Genomic DNA, 24,841 nt, shown 5'->3' with positions numbered 1-24,841 from the left:
CTGATTATTTACTGTAGCTTTATAATAAGTCTACAAATCAGGTAGAGTAAGTTCCCCTCCACCCCCCCAATTTTTTTTCGAAGATGCTTTGGCTATACTATGACCTTTACATTTCCATGTAAATTTTAGAATTTGCTTATTTTCTAGAGAAAAGCCCAATAATTTTAATTGGGATTTCATTAAATCTATATATTAATTTGAGAAAGACTGATATCTAAACCACATTAACCACATATTAATCTAGGAACATTATATAGTTCTTCATTTATTTAGGTCTTCTTTCACTTTAGTATTAGAATTTATGTACAATTATTACTCATTTTAGTTAAATATATCCATAAATAATTCATTTTCCCTGAAGTTATTGTAAATACTATTTCAAATTTTAACTTCTGATTGCCATTACTATTAATAGTATATAGAAATACAATTAATTTTTGCATATTGATTTTTTTATTCCAGAACCTTGCTTAATTCATTCTTCTAGTCACTTTTTTGAAGATCACATTAGATTTTCTACATATACAACCATGCCACTTGTGAATAGAGTTTACTTTTGGTAGGATTTAAACTACAAATCCAGTATAAATTACTTAATATACATAGGCTATTCTACCATTTCCTCATAAGTAAGCTTTGTTATTTTATCTTTCAGGTCATCTGTTATTCCATATGTTGTCAACTTACTGGCATAGGGTAGTACATCATATTCCCTTATCTTTTTGTATGTGTTGCATCTTTGAGGATATAACATCTCTGATTCCTGATATTGGCAATTTGTGTCCTTTTATCCTCTCTTTTTAAATTTTCAGTTGGGCTAGAGTTTATCAATTTTATATTTTGAAAGAAGCATATATGCTTTTATTATTTTCTCCATCATTTTTTCTGTTTTCTATTTCATTTATTTTCACTCAGACTTATTGTTTGCTCTCCTCTGCTTACTTTAGGTTTAATTTTCTCTTATCACTTTTTAGTTTAAGATATAAGATGAGGTCATCAATTTGAATAATTTCTTCTTTTTTAATATATAGTGACATAAATATTACTCTAAGAACTATTTAAGATTCATCCCATAATTTAGATGTTTTCTTTTCATTTTCATTCCATTTCAAAATACTTTCTAATTTGCTTTCTGATTTCCTCTTTGACCCATGGGTTATTTTGAACCATATCAGGCAGATCTCAAATATTTAGGAAGTTAAAGATAAAGTTTTGTTATTGATTTCTAATTTTTCATTGAGTGTGAAAACAGAATCTTTAAAAATTTATTGAAGCTCGGCCGGGCGCGATGGCTCAAGCCTGTAATCCCAGCACTTTGGGAGGCCGAGACGGGCGGATCACGAGGTCAGGAGATGGAGACCATCCTGGCTAACACGGTGAAACCCCGTCTCTACTAAAAAATACAGAAAACATGCCGGGCGAGGTGGTGGGCGCCTGTAGTCCCAGCTACTTGGGGGGCTGAGGCAGGAGAATGGCGTGAACCCGGGAGGCGGAGCTTGCAGTGAGCTGAGATCTGGCCACTGCACTCCACCCTGGGCGACCGAGTGAGACTCCATCTCAAAAAAAAAAAAAAAATTTATTGAAGCTCATTTGATAGCCCTTCATACGCTCTATCTTGGTGTATGTTCTGTTTTTCCTTAATGAAAGTATTGCTCTATTCTTAGAGTTAAGTTATTAGGATATGTCAGTTGTTATTTAGCTAGTTACATGTTAGGATATATTAGGACATGTTAGTTGATAGTTAATTTCAAGTCTTCTAACAGATTTTTTCTTGATATATTTTGAAACTTTGTATTAAGAGCATACAAATTTAGAGTTATTCTCTAAGAAATTGGCAACTATATTATTATTATCCTGACCACAGGATAAATAAATGACCCTTTTAATGCTTGGTAATATTTTATGCTTTAAAATTTACTTTTTTGGCTGGAAACATGAGTACATGTTGGGAGGCCAAAGTGGGAGGATTGCTTGAGGCTAGGAGTTGGAGACCAACCCGGACAACATAGTGAGACCCCATTTATTAAAAAAATAAAATATTATCCAGGCATGGTGTTGTGCACCTGTATTCCTACCTATTTGGGAGGCTGAGGTGGAAGAACTGTTTGAGTCCAGTATTTTGAGGCTCCAGTGAGCTATGATCATCACACTATGGCACTCCAACCTGGGCAACAGAGTGAGATCCCATCTCTGAAACAAATAATCTTAAAAAGTTAAACCTACTCTGCTGTTAATATACCAAATCTCCTTTATTTTGAGTAGGATTAACATGGTATACTTTGTTCTATCCTTTTACTTTTTTTTTCTTTAAGTTCTGGGATACATGCGCAGAACGTTCAGGTTTGTTACATAGGTATACACGTGCCATGGTGGTTTGCTACACCCATCAACCCATCATCTACATTAGGTATTTCTCCTAATGCTATCCCTTTCCTAGCCACTCAGCCCCCAGCAGGCCCCAGTGTGTGATATTCACCTCCATGTGTCCACGTGTTTTCATTGTTCAACTCCCATGTATGAGTGAGAACATGCAGTGTTTGGTTTTTTTGTCCCTGTGTTAGTTTGCTGAGAATGATGGTTTCCAGCTTCATCCATGTCCCTGCAAAGGATATGAACTCATTATTCTTTATGGCTGCATAATATTCCATGGTGTATATCTGCCACATTTCTTTATTCAGTCTATCATTGACGGGCATTTGAGTTGGTTCCAAGTCTTTGCTATTGTTAATAGTGCTGCAATAAACATATATGTGCATGTGTCTTTATAGTAGAATGATTAGTAATCCTTTGGGTATATACCCAGTAATGGAATTGCTGGGTCAAATAGTTCTTCTGGTTATAGATCTTTGAGGAATCACCACACTGTCTTGCACAATGATTGAACTTATTTACACTCCCACCAACAGTATAAAAGCGTTCCTATTTCTCCAAATCCTCTCCAGCTCTCCAGCATCTGTTTCCTTACATTTTAGTCATCACCATTCTAATTGGTGTGAGATGGTATCTCATTGTAGTTTTGATTTGCATTTCTCTAATGACCAATGATGATGAGCTATTTTTCATGTTTCTTGATCACATAAATGTCTTCTTTTAAGAAGTGTCTGTTCATATCCTTCATCCACTTTTTGATGGGGTTGTTTGCTTTTTTCTTTTAAATGTATTTGAGTTCCTTGTAGATTGTGGATATTAGTCCTTTGTCAGATAGATAGATTGCAAAACCTTTCTCCCATTCTGTAGGTTGCCTGTTCACTCTGATGCTAGTTTCTTTTGCTGTGCAAAAGCTCCTAAGTTTAATTAAATCCCATTTGCCAATTTTGGTTTTTGTTGCCATTGCTTTTGGTGTTTTAGTCATGAAGTATTTGTCCATGCCTATGTCCTGAATGGTATTGCCTAGGTTTTTGTCTAGGGTTTTTATGGTTTGTAGATCTTACATTTAAGTCTTTAATACATCTTGAGTTAATTTTTGTATAAGGTATAAGGAAGGGGTCCAGTTTCAGTTTTCAGCATATGGCTAGTCAGTTTTCCCAACACCATTTATTAAATAGGGAATCCTTCCCCCATTGCTGTTTTTGTTACGTTTGTCAAAGACCACATGGTTGTAGATGTGTGGCGTTACTTCTGAGACCTCTGTTCTGTTCCATTGGTCTATATATCTGTTTTGGTACCAGTACCATGCTGTTTTGGTTACTATAGCCTTGTATTATAGTTTGAAGTCAGGTAGCGTGATGTCTCTAGCTTTGTTCTTTTTGCTTAGGATTGTCTTGGCTATACAAGCTCTTTTTTGGTTTCATATGAAATTTAAAGTAGCTTTTTTTTCTAATTCTGTGAAGAATGTCAATGGTAGTTTGATTGGAAGAGTATTGAATGTATAAATTACTTTGGACAGTATGGCCATTGTCACAATATTCCTTCTTTCTATCCATGAGGATGGAATGTTTTTCCATTTGTTTGTGTCCTCTCTTATTTCCTTGAGCAGTGGTTTGTAGTACTCCTTGAAGAGGTCCTTCACATCCCTTGTAAATTGTATTCCTAGGTATTTTATTCTCTTTGTTGCAATTACAAATGGAAGTTAACTCATGATTTGGTCTCTGTTTGTCTGTTATTGATGCATCGAAATGCTTGTGATTTTTGCACATTGATTTTGTATCCTGAGACTTTGCTGAAGTTGCTTATCAGCTTAAGGAGATTTTTGGCTGAGACAATGGGGTTTTCTAAATATACAATCATGTCATCTGCAAACAGAGACAATTTGACTTCCTTGCTTCCAAACAAACAAAGGGTATTTTTAAATACCTTTTGTTTATTTTGCCTGATTGCCCTGGCCAGAAGTTCCAATACTATGTTGAATAGGAGTGGTGAGAGGGGGCATCCTTGTCATGTGCTGGTTTTCAAAGGGAATACTTTCAATTTTTGCCCATTCAGTATGATATTGTCTGTGGGTTTGTCATAAATAGCTCTTATTATTTTGAGATACATTCCATCAATACTTAGTTTATTGAGAGTTTTTAGCATGAATGGTGTTGAATTTTTTCAAAAGCTTTTTCTGCATCTATTGAGATAATCATGTGATTTTGTCATAGGTTCTGTTTATGCATTGGATTATGTTTATTGATTTGCATGTGTTGAACCAGCCTTGCATCTCAGTTATGAAGCTGACTTCTTCGTGGTGGATGAGCTTTTTGATGTCCTGCTGGATTCAGTTTGCCAGTATTTTATTGAGGATTTTTGCATTGATGTTCATCGGGTATATTGGTCTGAAATTTTCTTTTTTTGTGTGTCTCTGCCAGGTTTTGGTATCAGAATGATGCTGGCCTCATAAAATGAGTTAGGGAGGAGTTCCTCTTTTTCTATTATTTGGAATAGTTTCAGAAGGAATGGTACCAGCTCCTCTTTGTACCTCTGGTAGAATCCGGCTGTGAATTCATCTGGTCCTGGCCTTTTTTTTTTTGGTTGGTAGGCTATTAATTTCTGCCTCAATTTCAAAATTTGTTATTAGTCTATTCAGGGATTTGAATTCCTCCTAGTTTAGACTTAGTTGGGGTGTGCGTGTCCAGGAATGTATCCATTTCTTCTAGATTTTCTAGTTTATTTGCATAGAGGCTTTTATAGTATTCTCTGATAGTAATTTGCATTTCTGTGGGATCAATGGTGATATCCTCTTTATCATTTTTGTTGTGTGTATTTGATTCTTCTCTCTTTTCTTCTTTATTAGTCTGGCTAATGGTCCATTTTGTTAATCTTTTCAAAAAACCAGCTCCTTGATTCACTGATTTTTTTGAAGGGTGTTACATATCTCTATCTCCTTCAGTTCTGCTCTGATCTTAGTTATTTCCTGTCTTCTGATGGCTTTTGAATTTGTTTGCTCTTGCTTCTCTAGCTCTTTTAATTGTAATGTTAGTGTGTCGATTTTAGATCTTTCCTGCTTTCTCCTGTGGGAATTTAGTGCTATAAATTTCCCTGTAAACACTGTTTTAGCTGTGTCCCGGAGATTCTGGTAATATTTCTATGCTCTCATTGGTTTCAAAGAACTTATTTATTTCTGCCTTTATGTCATTATTTACCATGTAGTCATTCAGAAGCAGGTTGTTCAGTTTCCATGTAGTTGTGTGGTTTTGAGTGAGTTTCTTATTCCTGAGTTTTAATTTGATTGCCCTGTGGTCTGAGAGACTATTTGTTATGATTTCCATTGTTTTGCATTTGCTGAGGAGTGTTTTACTTCCAATTACGTGGTTGATTTTACAATAAGTGTGATGTGGTTCTGAGAAGAATGTATATTCTGTTGATCTGAGGTGGAGAGTTCTGTAGATGTCTATTAGGTTTGCTTCGTCCAGAGCTGAGTTCAAGTCTTGAATATCCTTCTTAATGTTCAGTCTCATTGATCTAATATTCACAGTGGGGTGTTAAATCCCTCACTATTATTGAGTGGGAGTCTAAGTCTCTTTGTAGGTCTCTAATAATTTCCTTTATGAATCCGGGTGCCTTTGTATTGGGTGCATATATGTTTAGAATAGTTAGTTCTTTTTGTTGCATTGATCCTTTTACCATAATGTAATGCCCTTCTTTGTCTTTTTTGACCTTTGTTTGTTTAAAGTCTGTTTTATCAGAGACTAGGATAGCAACCCATGCTTTTTTTAACTTTCAATTTGCTTGGTAAATATTCCTCCATCCCTTTATTTTGAGCCAATGTGTGCTTTGCACGTGAGATGGGTCTTCTGAATATGGCACACAGATGGGTCTTGACTCTATCCAATTTGACAGTCTGTGTCTTTTAATTGGAGCATTTAGCTTGTTTACATTTAAGGTTAATATTGTTATGTGTGAATCTGATCCAGTCATTATGATACTAGCTGGTTATTTTGTCCATTAGTTGATGCAGTGTCTTCATAGTGTTGATGGTCTTTACAATTTGGTATGTTTTTGCTGTTTTGCTTTTCCTTTCCATATTTAGTGCTTCCTTCGGGAGCTCTTTTAAGGCAGGCCTGGTAGTGACAAAATCTTTCAGCATTTCTTTGTCTGTAAAAGTTTTGTTTCTCCTTCACTTATGAAGCTTAGTTTGGCCGGATATGAAATTCTGGATTTCATATCATTTAAGAATGTTGAATATTGGTCCCCACTGTCTTCTGGTGTGTAGGGTTTCTGCAGAGAGATCTGCTATTGGTCTGATGGACTTCCCTTTGTGGGTAACTTGACCTTTCTCTCTGGCTGCCCTTAACAGTTTTTCCTTCATTTGAACCTTGGTGAATCTGAAGATTATATGTCTTGGGGTTTCTCTTCTTGAGTATCTTTGTGGTGTTCTCTGTAGTTCCTAAATTTGAATTTTGGCCTGTCTTGCTAGGTTGAGTGAGTCCTCCTGGATAACATCATGGAGAGTGTTTTCCAACTTGGTTCCATTCTCCCTATCACTTTCAGGTACACCAATCAAATGTAGGTTTGGTCTTTTCACATAGTTCCGAATTTCTTGGAGGCTTTGTTTGTTCCTTTTCATTCTTTTTTCTCTAATCTTGTCTTCATGCTTTATAGCACACTAGCATGTCCCACCTTCAGCCCTAAGGCTGTTTTCTCCTTTCTCAGGAAATAGAACATACAATCGGATTTTACACCGATATATTCCATTGCCCAGGGACGGGCAGGAGACAGATGGTTTTTCTCTATCTTAACTGCCAAGAGGCCTTCTTTCCTCTTATACTAATCCTCCTCAGCACAGACCCGTCAAGGGTATCAGGCTGGGGACAATTAGGTCTTTCCCTTCCCACGAGGCCATATTTCAGATTATCACGTGGGGAGAAAACTTGGGCAATACCTAACTTTCCTAGGCAGAGGTCCCTGCGACCTTCAGCAGTGTATGTGTCCCTGGGTACTTGAGATTAAGAGAATGGTGATGACTTTTAACCAGCAAGCTGCCTTCAGGCACTTGTTTAACAAAGCACACCCTGCACAGCCCAAATCCGTTAAACCTTGAGTCACCACAGCACATGTCTCTTGTAAGGACAAGGTTGGGGGTAGGGTTACAGATTAACAGCATCTCAAATACAGAACAAAATTGAGTCTCTTATGTCTACTTCTTTCTATATAGACACAGTAACAGGCTGATCTCTCTTTCTTTTCCCCACAATCTTCAATCTCTGATATCCTTTCTTCCGCTTGATTGATTTGGCTATTGATACTTGTGTATGCTTTATGAAGTTCTCATGCTGTGTTTTTCAGCTCCATCAGGTCATTTATATTCTTCTCTAAACTGGTTATTCTAGTTAACAATTCCTTTAACCTTTTTTTCAAGGTTCTTAGCTTCCTTGCATTGGGTTAGAATATGCTCCTTTAGCTCAGATGAGTTTGTTATTACCCACCTTCTGAAGCCTAATTCTGTCAATTCATCAAACTCATTCTCCATCCGGTTTTGTTCCCTTGCTGGTGAGGAGGTATGATCCTTTGGAGAAGAAGAAGCATTCTGGTTTTTGGAATTTTCAGTCTTTTTGTGCTGTTTTTTCCTCATCTTCGTGGATTTATCTACCTTTAGTCTTTGCTCTGGTGACCTTCAGATGGAGTTTTTGTGTGAACTTCCTTTCTGTTGATGTTGATGCTATTCCTTTCTGTTTGTTAGTTTTCCTTCTAATAGACAAGGCCTCTGCTGCAGGTCTGCTGGAGTTGGCTGGAGATCCACTCCAGACTCTGTTTGCCTGGGTATCACAAGCAGAGGTTGTGGAACAGCAAAGATTGCTGCCTGCTTCTTCTTCTGGAAGCTTCACCCCAGAGGGGCACCCACCAGATGCCAGCCAGAGCTCTCCTGTATGAGGTGTCTGTCAACCCCTGCTTGGAGGTGTCTCCCAGTCAGAAGGCATGGGGGTCAGGGACTCACCTGAGGAAGCACAGCTTGACTTCTGTGCTGGGAGATCTGCTCTCTTCACAGCTGGCAGGCAGGAAAGTTTAGGTCTGCTGAAGCTGTGCCCACAGCCACCCCTTCCCCCAGGTGCTCTGTCCCAGGGAGATGGGGGTTTTATCTATAAGCCCCTGACTGGGGCTGCTGCCTTTCCTTCAGAGAGGTCCTGCCCAGAGAGGAGGAATCTAGAGAAGCAGTGTGACCACAGCAATTTTGCTTTTTCCAGAATGTTATATAATTGGAATAATACAGTATGTTGCCTTTTCAGACAAGTGTATTTTACTTAGTAATAAGCATTTAAATTTTATCTATGTCTTCTCATGTTTTGATGGCACATTTCTTTTTAGTACTGGATAATATTCAATTTTCTGGATTACCTCAGTTTATTTATCCATTCCTAAAGTAGATCATCTTGGTTACTTCTCAGTTTTGGCAATTATAAATAAAGCTGTTAAAACATCCTCATGCAGGTTTTTGTATGTTAATTAGTTTTTAACTCCTTTAGGTAAATACAAAGGAGGGTGACTTGTGGATAATATGGTAAGAGTGTGTTTAGTTTTGGAAACTGCCAAATGTCTTTCAAAGTGGCTACACCATTTTGCATTCCCAAATGCAATGAATGAGAGATCCTGTTGTTTCACATCCTCACTAGAACTTGATGTTGTCAGTGTTCTAGATTTTAGCCATTCTAATGGGTATGGAGTGGTATCTCATTGTTCCAATTTATAATTCCCTAACAACATGTGATGTTGAACATTTTATTCATATGCTTATGAAAACTCTTCTTTGGTGAGCTTTAAGAGTTCTTTGTATCTTTTGAATAACAGGCCTTTTTTAGATGCATCTTTTATAAATATTTGATCCTAGTTGGTGGCTTATCTTCTCATTCTGTTGACATTGTCTTTCACAGTCAAAGTTTTAATTTTAATAAATTCCAGTTTATCAATTATTTTTTCATGGATTACTCCTTTGGTATTTTATCTAAAAGGTCAACAGCATACCCAAATTTGATTACTTGTTCTTCTGTTATCTTCTAGGAATTTTATAGATATGCAGTTTACATTTAGGTCCAGCTTCCATTTTGAATTAATTTCTGTAAAAGGTATAACTTCTGTGCCTAAATTCTTCTTCTATTTTTAAATTTGGCATGTGGCTATCCATTTGTTCCAGAACCATTTGTTGAAGCAACTATCTTTGTTTTGCTTTGCTTCTTTGTCAAAAGCAGTTAATTACATTTATGTGTACCTATTTCTGTTCCATCGATCTATTTGTCTATTCTTTTGCCAATATCACACTTTCTTACTTACTGTGACTTCATTGTGAGGCTTGAAATTAGATAGTGTAAGTACTCTGATTTGCTCTTTTTTAGTATTGTGCTAGCTGTTCTGCATCTTTTGCCTCACCATATAAACTTTAGATTCAGTTTGTTGGTGTCCACAAAATAATTTGTTGAGGTTTTGAATGAGATTGTGTTGAGTCCATAGATCAAGTAGGGAAGAACTGACAACTTGACAATATTTAGTCTTTCTTTCCATGAACATGGACTCTCTTCATTTATTTAGTTCTTCATAGATATTTTATCAGAGTTTTATAGTTTTTCTCATATAGATCTTGTACATATGTTGCTTCATTTATTTCTATTTCATTTTTGGGTGCTAATATAAGTGACATTGTATTTCGCAATTCAAGTCTCATTTTGAATTGGTGGTGCATAAAAAAGTAATTGTCTTTTGTACATTAACCATTTATTCTGAAACCTTGCTATAATTGCTTATTAGTTTCAGATTTTTTTTCTTGTCAGTTTCTTTGGATATTCTCCATAGGTAAACATGTCACCTGAAAATAAAGACAGTTTAATTTCTTCTTTTCCAATTTATCTACCTTTTCTTTTCTTTTTCATTGCATTAGCTTTAATTTCCTATATAATGTTGAAAAGCTATGGGGACAGAGAACAGTCTTGCTTTTTCCCTGATCTTAGTGTAAGAGATTTGTGTTTCTCACCATTATGTATGATGTTAGCTATAGCATTTTGTAGATGTTCCTTAACAAGTTGAGGAAGTCCTCTCCTAATTTGTTGTTTTTTTTAATCTTGAATGTTGAATTTCTTCAACTGCTTTTTCTTCATTTATTAATATATGACTTTTCCTCTTTAGCTTGTCAATGTGATGGATAACATTAATTGATTTTTATTTTATTTTATTTTATTTTTTCTTTTTTATTTTTTATTTATTTATTTTTTTTTTTTGAGACGGAGTCTCGCTCTGCTGCCCAGGCTGGAGTGCAGTGGCCGGATCTCAGCTCACTGCAAGCTCTGCCTCCCGGGTTCACGCCATTCTCCTGTCTCAGCCTCCCGAGTAGTTGGGACTACAGGCGCCCGCCACCGCGCCTGGCTAGTTTTTTGTATTTTTAGTAGAGACGGGGTTTCACCGTGTTAGCCAGGATGGTCTCGATCTCCTGACCTCGTGATCCACCCGTCTCGGCCTCCCAAAGTGCTGGGATTACAGGCTTGAGCCACCGCGCCCGGCAACATTAATTGATTTTTAAATGTCGAACCAGTCTTGCATCCCTGAAATAAATCCCACTTGTTTGTGGTGTATTATTCTTTCTCTAAGAATATTCTCAACAAAATGTTACATATGTTTGTTAGATTCACTTTGCTAATATTTTGTTTAGGATATTTAAAATATACTTAAAGCACACACACAAAAAAACTAACCAGCTAGCTAGATATAAACAGATGTAGATATCAACAAAGCCAGAGCTCTAAAAATATTTCCGTTACCTCCTCTCAGAAACTGTAAAAATCCTTACCTTGTAGAGTTTGAAAATTTCATCTGTTCTGATCTAGGGAAATATTTGCTTACTGAATAATTCAGTTTTACTAATCTTTTCTATATGACTATGACTCAGGATTCTCATCCTAAATTGAGATCCACTAGAATTGTCAACTCTTTGCATCAGAATACTTATTAATAATTTATGGAAATTTCCATGATTTGTCTATGCATGCTCACAAAGTGCAGTTTTCTGTCCTTAAGTGTTTCTTTTTCTACAATGATCTAAAAGTATTTGAACAGCTACTTGAAATCTTGCAAATGATCTCTTTTTCTATTTTTGCAGTAATGTCGTACTATGCTATATTTTCTCTGATAGCCCTTCTTTTCTGCCGATGTTGTGTTTGGAGTGCCTCTAAGTTTTACTTAGCAATCTATATGTCCTCATTATCAAGACTGAACTCATTAATGCTATCTTTCTGTTACCTGATGCTAATCAATTTTATGATGTAATTATTTCTAGATAATATGCTTTCCTATTCATTGAATAGTGTCTGTCCAAGATATCAAATATATGAATGAATTACTGAACATTATAAATGTAAGCTTTTACAAGGTTTCAAATATTCTGTGTCTTAAAAGTTTAGAAAACTTTTACTTAAAAATTTGGCTGCATTTGTAACAAATATGAAGAAAAATGTTGTTTTCATGAGGCACAGTTTGGAAATCTTCAAAGTTTTTACTTTTTCTTGCATATATGCATGTTATGTTTATGTTTCTATCATAAGAGTTGTATAAGAAAAATATTTGAAAAGACTGGCATGCACTGATAACTCATAATTCAAAATTCATTTTAAAGAATTAATGACATATTTTATGTTAATATAATAATGAAAGCAAATAAATATATTCTGGCTACCCGATTGAATAAATGTGGGTGTAGTGGTCTATTTTTAACATTAGATCATTGAATATAGTGAGAAAATACCTAAAGTACTATGTAATTATTCAGGTTAAATTCACTGTTTAACTGCTTTCAATGTGTACTGTACGTGGGAGTTTTAAGCACATAGATGAATTGTAGAGTAAGAAACATTATGTTCATGTCATGTATAAAATGGTATATGTGATTGCAAGATATTAAACCATGAAATGAGTTAACTATTGTTTCCTTGGAATCAATGATGAATAAAATAACTCATTACACTGAATGAACCTGAGGTAACAGAGCTCATGAATGATATCCCACCTACATGTCTCTCTTTCTCTTAGGTCTTTTCAGTATGTTATCTCTGAAGTTGTCTACCTTCCCCACAGATTCTTATAACTCAGGGTTAATTCCATGCTTTCAAATTGTAGAGTACTCATCTCTTGATTCTATATTAACTACTTTGTTAGTTTTATCATTGGTTGCTCCTTCCAATTTGTTTTTGTTTTCTTGATATTATAAATATGTGATGATTGTTTCTTAAAAATGAAAATATTAAATGTAATAAAGCTACCTATGAGATTATATTTAATCATTGGCGCTCAACTATTTTTACTCTTTATACATTATTTTGGCAAGGTGAAGTTAAGAGAATGTGTTAAAAGTAAGTATGGTAGTATCCCAAAAATGTGACTAATGATGTCACAGAAAAGTTCTCAACTAGGAATCAACAGACTTGTTTTAATTTTGCTTATCTCTCTCTTGCTAGTGATCTCTTACAGATTAAGTTTTATTATCTGTATTGGGATAATAAAGCCTATTTTACTTACTTCAACTAAATTGTTAAGTGGAATGAAGTCATGTATCTAAAAGTTCTTTGAAAGCTGTGATCTGACATAAAAATTATAATATGGGAAAGGCAGCATTGCCAATATCAGTTTGTTTATAAGTTTACTATATAAAATAAAGTAAGTAAACACATGCATTAAATAACATTTACTGAATGCTGCCTTTTTACATAATTCAACTCCCTATAACATAGGTATTATCACTACCTTCATTTTGCAGATGAGGAAACTAAGGCACCGACATTAAATAATTTACCTATGGTTACGAAGCTAAAACTAGGATTAAACCTAGATTGTACAGTTTCAGAAATTATGTTCTTAATCGTTATGCTATATTGCTGTTGTGATAGGATGACTGATGAGATGTGGCAACAAAACCAAGTTCAAAAGTTAAAAATAGTAGGTTAAAGGTTCTGTAGAAGAGAATAATATATATTGGTTAATATTCTATCAGAATACTTGCCATTCTCTCTTAATTTTCTCTGTCTTCACATATGACTGTTCTGAAGTTCATTTTCTTTTTACTTCACATTTTCCAGTCACATCCTGAATCAGGAAAAAATAATTCTGCATATTTGAAACATGAGGAATTTATAAAGGGATTATTTAAACAGGAAATAGAAAAGATGAGATGCCAGCAGTTGATGGGGAGGAAGCCCTGAAACTGGCAGCAGTAAGAGGCAACAGAAGCCCCGAGGCTCCAGGGTATAAGGTAAGTTGTTACCAGAACCCAACTATGCTCACACAGTAGAAGCTGGAATCATCTAAGGCCTATCTGGGGGAGGCTGGAGCCAGAGACTCTGATGCTGTACAAGAACCCACCCGGCCAGAGGAGGGAGATAAAGACCCTGGCCTCTCTCTGCATCCCTTCTACTCTTCATTTCCTTTTTAGTCTCCCTTTGACCAAAACCAGCTGCAGGCCAGCTGTCACTGGAACCTGGGAAAGGCAGCGTGCAAGCATCAGTCCCACTCCCACACCCACACATACCTCCACTTCTGAGTTACAGTGCAGAGCAGGCTAAAAGTAAAAAGATAGTCCTCCAGCGTCGGAAGATTTCCCTTCAATTTTCTTTGTTTATCTTCTCCTTGATAATTCATTTCCAGTATATTGCCTTCATCAGAGAATGAGTTATAATGGCAGTTTCAAAGTGTTTAATGACACTGAATTGTTTTTTCCTCTGCTGACAAGAAAAGTTCGACTTGGCTGCTGTGAAGGTTTCAGGGATGAATATAATACAGGAAATGTCAATAAAAATTTTAAAAGCAGCCACTTTATGGGGTGGTGGTTCCTGCATAATAAATACACCAAACAGCCCGATCTTTGGGGTACAAAGAAGGATTGGTTTGATTGTTTTTTTAATAACTGCTGCAAACCATGTCCAGTAGAAACTGTTTTTTTCCTCTAAATATCTGGCTTTAATTTTTTATCTCTACCCGATTCCAAAATTATTCAGTTACTTTCCACGATTAAACAGTCACATTCCAAGGTGTAAAATTTAGCTGATTAATTTTTCTCCAGCTATCTTGAAAATGTTCAAGCCTACAGAATGCATAAAGAAGAATACAGTGATTGCCATATGCCTTTTATTTATATTTGCTAATTATATATGTATATTAATATTATTTATATATACATGTACACAGTTTCTTCTTTCTATTTGTGTGTGTTTAACTTCATATGAGCTAGGTACTATTGCTATCACAATTTTGCAGCTGAGGAAACTGAGGCACACAGAGGTTAAATAACTTACCTGAGATTATAAAGCTAAAGCTGGGATTAAACCTAGATTTTCTAGCTCCAGAAATTGTGTTCTTAACCATTATATTATATGGGTATTTCATGGAATGACTGATACGATTTGGCAACAAAGTCAAGCTCAAAAGTTAAAAATTATATATTTTTATGTGTTTTCCCTATATTGCATATTTTCCAGTTTTATCGAGGTATGATTGAAAAAGATTGTATGTACTTAAGGTATACAATGTGATGATGATATGACATACATGTACATTTTGAAATGATTACCACAATCAAATTAATTAACATATTAATCACGCCATATAGTTACCTTTTTCTGTGTGGTGAGAATATTTAAGATCTATTATCTTAGTAAATTTCAAGTATACAATTACGTGTACATGTATACATTATTAACTATGTATATAATCTATTTAAAAGTAAGTTCTAGGCATTATGGCAATGTTTCTCTAATAAATATGAAATGCCTCTCTTAAGAATAACAATGCCAGCCTCACGCCTGTAGTCCCAGCGCTTTGGAAGGCCATGTCGGAAGGATCCCTTGAGGCCAGGAGTTCAAGATAAGCCTAGGCAACACAGTGAAACCCCACCTCTACCAAGAAAAAAAGAATTAAAATTAGTTCAAGATGAGCCCAGGCAACACAGTGCAACTCCATTTCTACCAAGGAAAAAATAAAATTAAATTAAAAACAAAAATTTAGAATTTAAATTTTAAAATATAAATTATAAAACTTTATAAAATTAACTGGGCACACTGTCATATATCTGTAGTCCCAGCTACTTGGAAAGCTGAAGCAGGAAGACCTCTTGAACCCTAGAGTGTGAATTTGCAGTGAATTATGAACATGCCACTGCACTCCAACCTGGGTAACAGAGCAAGACACTGTCTCTAAAAAAAAAAAAAGAATACTACATACCATTACCACTCTCAGAAAATAAACAATATTTTTTGGAAGTGTTTATAGAAATTTGGGAAATTTTTGGAAATGTAGAAAATTACAAATCATTTCATAATACTGTCTTATATATAAATCATATTTAACTTCTCTCAATTGGCCATGTAATTTATTTTGGATATATAGTCAGATATTATGTCCAAAACTGTATGATATTTTTCTACATAGTTCACCAATCATTTCAATATATGATTGGATTCACTTATTTTTATTTAAACTCCAGTTGAGAATTTTCTTTTTCATTCTTTAGGTTTAATTATTTTTTAATTTTTAATATAGAGTTCAAATATCAAAATACTCAGAAAAACATCACTCGCATTCCTATTCCTCCAGCCCATTTTTATGAACTCTCTAAAACATCATCCGGTCTTTAGTTTATCATTTACTTTTCCAGTGTTTATGTGTGTATAGATATAAATACAAACACACACACACACACACATATATATAATATCTCCATTTTTGCCACTAAAGTAGAACTACTTTTATATCTTTTCACAGAGATTTTTCTTATTCCTTTTGAACCAACAGTTCCCAGTCTTTTTGGCCTCAGGGACTGGTTTCTTGGAAGACAGTTTTTCCATGGAGCGGGATGGGGTAGGATGGGATGGGGCCTGCGCAACCTAGATCCCTCGCATGCACAGTTCACAATAGGGTTCACGCTCCTATGAGAATACTCCAAGGTCCCTGGCCTGGGGATTGGGAACTCCTGCTTTAAACAACAACAATGTATTTTGTCATAGTTCTGAGAGCTAGAAGCTGGAAATCAAGGTGTCAGCAGGACCTTGCTTCCTCTGAAGGATCTAGAGAGGAATACTTCCTTACCTTTTTTAGCTTCTGTTGCCAGCAATCGCTGGCATTTCTTGCTTTGTAGTTGCATCACTCCAGTCCTTTCGTCTGTCTTCAGAGAGTCTTCTTTCTGTGTTTCTCTGCATCTCTGTCTTCTTACAAGGAAACCATTCACATTGGATTTAGGACCCAACCTAATCCATTATGACACCTCTTAACTAACTATATTTGCAGAGACCTGATTCCCAAATAAGACCACATTCTGAGAATCCAGCTGGACGTGACTATTTCGGTGACACTATTCAGTCTACACCCTTTTACTCTCTGGTCCAATGAAATTATATTCTTGCAATGTACAAAATGCATTCACCTCCATCCAAAAACTTAACCCATTCTAGCCTCAGCTTCTAATCCAAAATCTCATCCACGTACAACTAAATTAAAAAAGTCCAGGCTGGGAGCGGTGGCTCACGCCTGTAATTTCAGCAGTTTAGCAGGCCGAGGCGGGCGGGTCACGAGGTCAGGAGATCCAGACCACGGTAAAACCCTGTCTCTACTAAAAACACAAAAAATTAGCCGGGAGCAGTGGGGGGCGCCTGTAGTCCCAGCTACTCAGGTGGCTGAGGCAGGAGAATGGCGTGAACCCGGGAGGCGGAGCTTGCAGTGAGCAGAGATCCTGCCACTGCGCTCCAGCCTGGCCAACAGGCGAGATTCCATCTCAAAAAAAAAAAAAAAAAAAATTCCAAAATTTCATCTTCTAAATCATCTAAGTCAGGTATGACTGAGACTCTGGTGGAAAACAAGTTATCTGACTCCAAAATAGAAAGATGGGATAGGCATAAGATATCCCTTTCATTTTTCTCAGCAGTAGGCTTTTAAATAGCCAACTCTAGAAAATAAAGAAGAACCTACATGATCTCTCCTCACATGAATCTATTCTCACATGAATTTATAACCGTGAAAAGGGTTCCCCTAAAATAACAATATAAAAGCTTACTGCTGTTTAAAAATTGAGGGACTTTGGCCGGGCACAGTAGCTCACGCCTGTAATCCCAGCACTTTGGGAGGCGGAGGCGGGCAGATCATGAGGTCAGCAGATCCAGACCATCCTGGCTAACACGGAGAAATCCTGTCTCTACTAAAAATACAAAAAATTAGCCGAGCGCGATGGTGGGTGCCTGTAATCCCGGCTACTCTGGAGGCTGAGGCAGGAGAATGGCGTGAACTCGGGAGGTGGAGCTTGGAGTGAGCTGAAATCAAACCCACTGCACTCCAGCCTTGCTCCGTCTCAAAAAACAAACGAACAAACAAAAAATTTGAGGGACTTCATTTCCAACAGTTTCCATCAACAGTCTGTTTTCATGCAGTAATCTACTAACTTTGTTGGAAATGAAGACGACGTAAATCATTAACCTAGTTGGCTGTTTTGTTGTTCAGGTTATTTGAAATGTGCAAATTACAATAAAATGAAAGTTAACAGGCAATCCATTATATATCTTCTTTATGTCTTTCTTCACTGATGTCTTACTGTTTAAACGACCACTATCAGGACCTTTTTCTAATTAATGTTCTTGATAAGCCCGTGATTTGGTGTTACTTGCTACATTCTAGTTAACTTGATGTGTATAGACCTCACTTCCAAATTATGTTTGAGGATTCTCCTGCCAAAGAAGGTAACCAGTGTGGGACTGTATTCAAATCTACATTTAATTTGTTTTAAACATTGTTGTTGAAGAAAAATAAAGAAAAGAAAATAGGTGCTACAGGATTATGTCAAAAATGACTCTATATTGATTGAGAAGTTCAAATCCAGTTAGGTTTTACTTGTGATTCTGTTTCCATGAATGAAACACTGATTCCATAACAGCCAGGAGAGAGAAGAGGCCACACATGTCTTAAAATCTTTTTTTTTTTTTTTTTTTTCTAATTCACACTTAATGCGTCATTCGTATTTGGACTGTGAGCAAGCCAGCTTCTCCTCTGCCAATTCAATGTAGCTTGTGTGCCAGTCGCCAGAGAGCTGAGTCCAACTCCCTGTGCCACTGTGGCTAAGGCTTATTGTACTAAAGTTGTGGCTATATTTAAATGGATAACCAGGATTTACTGGTTGCTTGGTTCTCTCTGCAATCTTTCTCTGTCTTCAATGCTAGGCCACCCAGGTACCTCCTTGGAGAGCTTTGCCGTTTCCCCCTTGAAATTCCACCCAGAACACTATAAAAGATCACTACAGTATTGTGGCATGGCACAAAAAGAAGTTGTGTCTGGTTCACATATAGGTAGGGGCTAATGCCACTCTGAAGAAACAGGTTTGAAATTTGAAGAGCTTAGGCAAAAACCTGCAAACCTAAACCCAACAAGGAGACTGAACAATGGCTGGCAGCAAGTTCAAAGGAATCAAAGTATGCTCCCATTAAACATTTACTTCGTTTTTGAGCCTTTAGTTTTATCTTGGGAAAGCTATTTAAATGTCAAGAATTCAGATTATTTGGAAGGTTAAGGATTTAATATATATTTTTTGTTTTCTAAAGTGTTTACAAGAGTCTTGGTGGTTTATTTTCTTTAAGTCACTTTAAAAAGCTCAAGCAAGAGTAATAATTACTTTAAGAAAATTAAATTTGGCTATCCTTCAACTTAATTATAGAGCTTCGATTTTTTTCTCCTTTTTCTCTATCTATATATCCATCTATCTGGCTATCTATCTGGCTATGTATCTAGCTATCTATCTATATTCCTCTATCTAACAGAAACTTAGAAAAATGTCAGAAGTGAGCCAGATGTGAGCCAGATGTGTTGACTCATGCCTGTAATTCCAGCACTTTGGAAGGCCAAGGTGGGCAAATCACTTAAGCTCAGGAGTCCCAGACCAACCTGGGCAACTTGGCAAAACTGCATCTCTACAAACAAAACAAAACAAAACAAAAAAGAATAGAAAGGAAAATTAGCTAGGCATGGTGGTGCGTTTCTGTAGTCCCAACTACTCAGGAGGCTGAAGTGGTAGGATCGCTTGAGCCAAGGTGATAGATGTTGTAGTGAACCAAGATTGTATCACTGCACTCCAGCCTGGGCAATAGAGTGAAACCTTGTATCAAAAATAAATAAATAAATAAGATGTGTTGTTGATAAGCCTAGATACTACAATAAGCTTGAATTTGAGGCCAACAGGGGCATTTTATTCCACTTTCCCTGTGAGTTGAACTTACTCACCTAGTCACAAATTGGAAAACTGACAACTGCAAGCCTCCTCTGCAGGTTCTTCTAGTCTGCCCTGGAGGGCTAACCACAAGACAGAGATAACTCCAGGTGGACCATTTCAACAACAAAGCACCAAATAGGAAGTGACATAAAGCATCTGCAAACAGACTTATCCAACCCAACCATCTGACTTCCCCAGTGCAGGGCAGGGTCCCACAGTCTCACTTTGGCAGGGTGCATGCAATCCACCAAACATTTTATAAAATAATGTGTACCCTTTCCTTATTTTGGAGTTTTCCCTGGAAGGCAGGTTCCCAGCCAAAGACTATGTGTTCCAGTCCACCTCTTGCCTCCAGGTGTAATCATATGGCTATTTTTTCACTAATGGAATATTAATAGAAAGTATGTATGTCAGTTCTGAACCATGATGCACCTTATTCTCCATCTCTTTCCTTTTCTCATTGGGTACTTAGAGGTAGACATTTTCAAGACCCTAACAAATGGTGGAGCCATTCAAGGGAGGGGTCTACATTCTTAAGCCACTTTATGAAAGACAGTTAGATCTAATGGCATGGTACTGGTACTGTTACATGAGTGAAAAAGGTATCTCCATTGTGCTGAGCTAAGCCATTGAAACTTGAAGATTTGTTACAACAGCTAGCATTATCTTAATTTACACAGCTACTGTTCTCTAGGGTAGAAGAGAGAGAGAAAGGGGTCCAAAAAATGGGTGAGGTTTTCTTTCTAAGATTTCTAGTGGGATAGAAGTTTTTATCAAATAGGCTGAAGTAGATATTAGGAGAGAGAAAAAAATATATAACCTCCCTTATAGTAAGTCCCCAAATGCCAAAGGGACTAAGTTAATTTAGCAGTTAAAGTTCAGCCCCTTGGAAGACAGGCAGACAAGTAAGCAGGCTGCCACATAAATCTTCCTGATAATTTCCTTAAGAGACTAGTTTAAGGGAATTCCAGCAGCTCTAAGACCATTTTTAAGGCTTCTCAGGGTAAAGCAACAGGATGAGTTGAAAAATAAAAAATCTTTCCAGGGATTGATTAAGTTTTTTTGGTCTAAGCTGTTGCCAATTGTTTTTGAAAGAAGGCAGAGCGTATTTTATATACAAACCTACAAAGGGTAGGCTTTGAAATGGGATAACATTGGAATTGGAGAATTTTCTTCTTGATGTAGTCTAGGTATTAATAATCCTTTTAGACTTCCAGCCCATCTGATTTTATAAGGAAAAAATACTTTGAACAGTTTTGAATTCGTCCTGGGTATCATGAAAAGTAACTTCTCAGATATGCAAATGATGGCTTCAGAGGAACTCGGCTTCTGAGTTGTGTGACAATTTCAAGACACGCACACACAAAATTTGATAGCATTTTTCTTCAATATATTTTATATCATATTAATTGATTTATTAAGTTGTTAACTAACAAATATATAGCGAATACCTACTATTTCAAACCCTCTTATAGGTGCTGAGGATACTGAATAAAGAAGACAAAAATCCCCATGCCAGTAGAGTTAAACTCTGCTGGGAAAATAGATGAAAAGAAAGAGATACATTCCAGAATATGCCAGAAGGTTGTTAACAATATGAACACAAATAAAGCAGGCCTCCAACTTCATAAATGTATGGAATATCTTGATTTATGTCACAGAGGCAACTGTTTCATTTAAAATGCAAACTCTTAGAGATTGCAGTCATTCTGGGCAGCCTGCTTTTAATGCCAGAATTTCAAGTGTCTTTTGTGGTTGTCTAATATAGAGAGGAAATTAGAGCTGGTACTTTTCCTTTCTTTCTTTTTTGCCTATTTTTTAAAAACGGGTTTTAAATTTCTTGCTTGAAGGAGCACTTATCTAGCAATAGCAAATGATTTCTTTATCATATAGTCTTTTGGAATGTAAATGCAGAAAATGAAGGTCTCTTTGCTAAGAAGTCCAGGAATGACTCATTTATATTCTCTTGAATTGCTTTTATACCTAAAGAGTTTCTAGCATAGTCATCTGGCAACTGTCATTAACAAAGAGGAGTGACAATTTTCAGGCTTCTGCTGCTGCTTGCTAGCTGTGTGACCTTGGGAAAGTTCCTGAAACTCTCTGAGTCATTTCCTTACTGAAAACATAGAAAGAATAATACCCAGCTCCTTGGGTTACTATAAGAATTAAATGAAATAATGTATTTCCTGGCTTCGCATTCCCTTGGAATATGGTAGCTACTACTATTATTACTACCATTTTTATTATCACACTTACTTCACAATTTTAAAAGCACGGCAAGTCATGCATGAAGTCCTCTTGATTCTTTATTTTTCAGAATCATAAATTAATGCTCATGTCATTGATTCAAGGACCATTGCTCGCAGGATAACCACAAATTGTTGTCAGATGACAAATCAATTAACTGGTTGGCTTGGAACAGATTTTTTTAAGTGTTTCACTAATCTCCACTTGCAGAAGAAAATAACATTCTTACTAAGAATAGTTGTGCTTGGAACTTCACAGAAAGTCTTTATATAAGATCATCAAACTGTCTATATTACAATTCACTTAGTACCATCGGCCATATTTATAAGTTGATTGCATATGAATTGGCTGCTATTTTCTAGAGTTTGTCATTAGACCAACTGTCTTACAGTCTGGTTATCTCTGTCATACAGTTACCTCCAAGAAATTATTCTATGTTTACCCAATTTTTAAAACAAAAATATAAGTAGTAATAAACCCTACAAACGTGATTGTATTATCTGCACTATATATCACTCTCAATCTTTGTAGATACTACATTTTGATTTAATAGTGGAATGCTTCTTTTAGCTGATATATAGAGTAATAGGTATAGAAAACTCTAATGTTGACTTTTTCTTACCTTTCTGTTTCTGTGAATCAATGGGATTGTTTCCTTTTTTTCTTTTCTTTTCTGGTGTCTCCCTCAACATTCAAAAAAGCTTGTCAGTCATAAAATTGTAGCATGTAGAAGATGGAAAGGATTTTAGGAGCCCTATATATTTATTTTCTTATTTTAAAAGTAAGGAACCTGAGGCTCAGAGCAGTAAAGGGACATGCTCAAAGTCATAAAGTGTGTGGTAAGGTGTTAATAATAGTTATAATAGTTAATATTTATTGATCATTTACTAGGTGTATTGCTTAATCCGTTATAGGTATTGTCTTATTTAAACCTTCCAAACATGCTTGTTGCTCGTCTATCTTGTTCACTCCTATATCCCCAGTGCCTGGAAGAGTTTCTTGCACAGAGTAGGTGCTCAATAAATACTTGTTGAAAAGATAAATGAATAACAATGTTAACAATGAGAGAACATCATATCCCCATTTTACAGATAATGACACTGAGGCTTAAAAATGTTAAGTAATTTGTATGAGATTATATAGCTAATGATTGGCAGTATAGAGTCACATCAAGTGTGAGTGACTCTGGGATCCCAGTTCTTAACCTCCTTGAAGGGCTATCTCTGGGTTTGTGGCCTAGGTAGGGTTGCAATTTGTAAAAACATGCATTATGAACATTTATTTGTTCATTACTGGATTTAATTTCCCAGGGCACCCAAGTTGTAATGAGTTTTCCTCACTTTTTTGAATGAGGTAGGAAGTGAGAAATGAAATGACCTTATCTCATTACTAAAATACACAAACAGGTGATGAAAACAATTCATTTGAAATATTCTGTTTTGTATGAAAATAATCAAAGATAAATTTGACCATTGATGCTATTATATTTGAATAAAATGACAGAAGCAGGAATGTGTTTTATACCACTGGGAATTCGGCAATTGGAAGAACATATTTTATAATATAAAGCTCAAGTTCCTGACATTGTAGGCTTCCAATAATCAGATTCCAAACTGCTCAGCTGATTTCACAAACTTTTTATACTGGTCTGCCTGTTTCTCATGAAGTGACATAATTCATTTCTACCTTCCCCTAGGGTTCACTCCTTCACTGGAATGTTCTCGTCACTCTTTGTCTTTTTGTCTTTTCTCATGTTGTAGCAGGCTTGTTCAATTATTCCTTTCTTCAAAAAGCTTTCCTGAAATGCCTTCAGCCACAGGCAGCTGTCCCTCTTTTGAACAATCATGACACTAATCATTTCACATTTAATCACAGTCTGATATGGAGTTGTCTTTTACTTTCCAGGCTTGACTGCTGTTTTATACAAATGGATGGCAAAGTCTGCAAGAGAATGCATTGTGTTTTATACTCTCCATCATCAGAGCAAAGTGCCTTATGTATGGTGATGGCTCAATGGATATCTGCTGAAAAGGCAAGAGAATTGGATTAAAAAAACATTATTATACTGATACAAGAAATATTTTTCTGCTTGCTTTGTTTTATAAATTATAAATCTTCAGCATGACAAGCTTTGAAATGTAGGCTTCCACCTTGTAAAGAACAGAAAAATAAATTTAATATATTTTTCCTTTTCATCTTTACTGTCGGATAAGAATTTATGTAGTTTACTGCTTAGAACTTGAAACTGAGCTCTAACTTTTATGCATTCTGTCGACCTGACTAATTTGTGGCTCTCTCTCGATTTATGTCTCAATTTCCCATTCTGTTTTCATAAACAACAATAAATGTGTCCTTAGAGGGAGATCTGTGAAATTTAATTTGTGTTTTGGGAGGCCTTTGGGATATTTGTGTGAAAGTGTGTAAAATGCAAATTATCATTGTGGATTCTTATACCTTCATTTGCATGTGTTGTTTCTAGTGCAATTCTGAAGGCTGGGAGTATTTTCATCACTTCATTCAAAAAGATTCAACCAAATCGTTTCCTCATAAGCAGGTTGATCCACTTGCGTCATGCTAATCAGTTTTTCATTTTCTGGTCAATTCTTAAAATTGACTGTAGCCAAAATGTTAATTATCAACATAGTAAACCCTGGGCAATCCGGAACACTGTCACTTGCACAGGCAACAAAGTGGAAAATTCCCAGTGCCCCGAACCTTTTTACAGCCCCAATGAGTGACAATCGCTAGCATTTTGGTTAAATCTCAGGCTTTCTGTAAGAAATCACAGCAGGAGATTGCTTTTAAGAAAGAAGTCCTGAGGCTCTCAGCTCAACTAGTCAGGTAAAATCTCTTCCCCCACAGCCTCAGGACTGCCAATTAGTATCTGACATGGCTGCCAAGGAAACGCCAATGCTCAGAGTCCTGATTATTGCCCTCCTCTGAGCAAGAGCCCAGTGAAAAAAATGTTTGGTA

General features: G+C 36.2%; 1 long non-coding RNA gene across 2 annotated transcripts in view; it reads left to right on the top strand.

Annotated features, from left to right (window-relative positions):
• LOC103882306 overlaps window positions 1–24,404 on the top strand; it is a 45,611-nt gene extending 21,207 nt beyond the window's left edge. For both annotated transcript variants that reach the window (XR_001900055.3, XR_001900053.3), the window contains 2 exons: window positions 13,464–13,636; window positions 23,774–24,404. This is a non-coding gene — a long non-coding RNA (uncharacterized LOC103882306). The remainder of the gene's footprint in view (window positions 1–13,463; window positions 13,637–23,773) is intronic.
• Window positions 24,405–24,841: the final 437 nt, after the last annotated feature.

The sequence above is a fragment of the Papio anubis genome, chromosome 2 (assembly GCF_008728515.1).
Source record: "Papio anubis isolate 15944 chromosome 2, Panubis1.0, whole genome shotgun sequence".
NCBI lineage: Eukaryota > Metazoa > Chordata > Mammalia > Primates > Cercopithecidae > Papio > Papio anubis.
Note: the sequence above shows the minus strand (reverse complement) of the source record. Positions and strands in the feature narration are given on the sequence as shown.